The 1,615-nt window shown below is 45.0% G+C and overlaps 1 protein-coding gene across 2 annotated transcripts in view; it reads left to right on the top strand.

The window, feature by feature from the left end:
* Positions 1 to 912, top strand: part of LOC122544170 (histone H2A-like) — a 29,935-nt gene extending 29,023 nt beyond the window's left edge. The window contains exon 3 of one of the 2 annotated variants that reach the window (XR_006310285.1): positions 873 to 912. The gene's annotated coding sequence lies outside the window, so the exon portion shown is untranslated. The other variant, XR_006310284.1, reaches the window with a different exon arrangement.
* Positions 913 to 1,615: the final 703 nt, after the last annotated feature.

The raw sequence follows: 1,615 nt of genomic DNA on the forward strand, positions 1-1,615 counted from the left end.
GCCCTGTCATACTAATGTGAAGCCCATCTCACCTACACTATTCCATGTACGTCCATATGCCTGTCCAATGACGACTTAAATGCACTTAAACTTGGCGAATCTACCGTTGCAGGCAAAGCATTCCATACACTTACTACTCTCTGAGTAAAGATATTTCATGACCCCTTTTAGCCCTCTGAATTCATCATTTCAGATTGGTCCTACATTCCCGATATTCTTCCAAAGCTTCGGCTCCTCAGTCGCCTAGACCTTATGTATGCTTCCTTTCTCCTTTTAGCTAGTCTCACAATTTCACCTGTCATTCCCTCTTTTTCACAGGGCCAAGTCTGTCCTGCATGCTAATCAGCCTCTCTTTAAAAGCCTCCCCACATATCAAATGTGGATTTACCTTCTAACAGCTACTCCCAATCTACATTCCCCAGCTCCTGTCGAATTTTGGTATTAATTGGCCTTTCCCCAATTTAGCACTCTTCCTTTAGGGCCACCTTTGTCTTTGTCCATGAATATTGTAAAACTTACGGAATTGTGATCACTATTCCAAAGTCAGCCCTAATGAAACTTCAACCACCTGACTGGGCTCAGTCCCCAACACCATGTCCCTATGGACCCTTCCCGGGTTTGAACAACCGCCAAACCTCAAACAGATCATTGTTTGTAGCAAGCTGCCCGGCTCTAAGGACAACTCCATACAACCCTGTCACAGTAGGCACTGCAAGACGTGTCAGAGTGTGGACATGCATACCAACATTACACGGGGGGACACCTCCCACCTTGTACGTGGCAGGTACTCGTGACTCAGTCAACATTGTCTATCTTATACATTGCAGGCAAGGATGACCTGTGGTGTGGTGCATTGGGGAAACCGAGCAAAGGCTGCGACAACGGATGAATGGGCACCATACAACAATCAACAGAGAGGAGTGTTCCCTTCCAGTTGGGAAACACTTCAGTGGTGCAGGACATTCGACCTTTGACCTTCGGGACAGGCAGCAGCGAAAAGTGGCCAAGTAGAGACTGATAGCTAAGTTCGGTACCCTTAGGGAGGGCCTCAACCGGGACCTTGGGTTCATATCACATTACAGGTGACCACCGCTACATTATACACTCTGTCTGTCTGTCTCTCACTCACACGCACAGACAATCACACGCACGGACATTCCTACACATGTCTAGCTATCACCCATTGTTAACAGCTAACCTGAGAATGCAACTTTAAAAAAAAAGATTTGTAAACTGAAACTATTTTGGTATTCAAACTGATGAAAGACTCAACAGACAATCAAGTTATCAATGTCTAATTTCAGTTACATCACACTGTAAATTTTTGCTGTAAATTCTGTGCGTTAGGATTCAGTCCTCCACTATCACCTGATGAAGGAGCGTCGCTCCGAAAGCTAGTGTGCTTCCAATTAAACCTGTTGGACTATAACCTGGTGTTGTGTGATTTTTAACTTTTTACACCCCAGTCCAACACCGGCATCTCCATTTTGTGGATACGGATTGCTAGTTTTTTGCCTGTTTCTCCTATATTGTGTGTCCTGCAGTCTTTGGATGGAATTGTGTAAGTTCTGTTTGTTTTCCATATGATGGGTATGGGGTCTTTTGTCCTGGTGAA

Source organism: Chiloscyllium plagiosum, chromosome 47, assembly GCF_004010195.1.
Source record: "Chiloscyllium plagiosum isolate BGI_BamShark_2017 chromosome 47, ASM401019v2, whole genome shotgun sequence".
NCBI lineage: Eukaryota > Metazoa > Chordata > Chondrichthyes > Orectolobiformes > Hemiscylliidae > Chiloscyllium > Chiloscyllium plagiosum.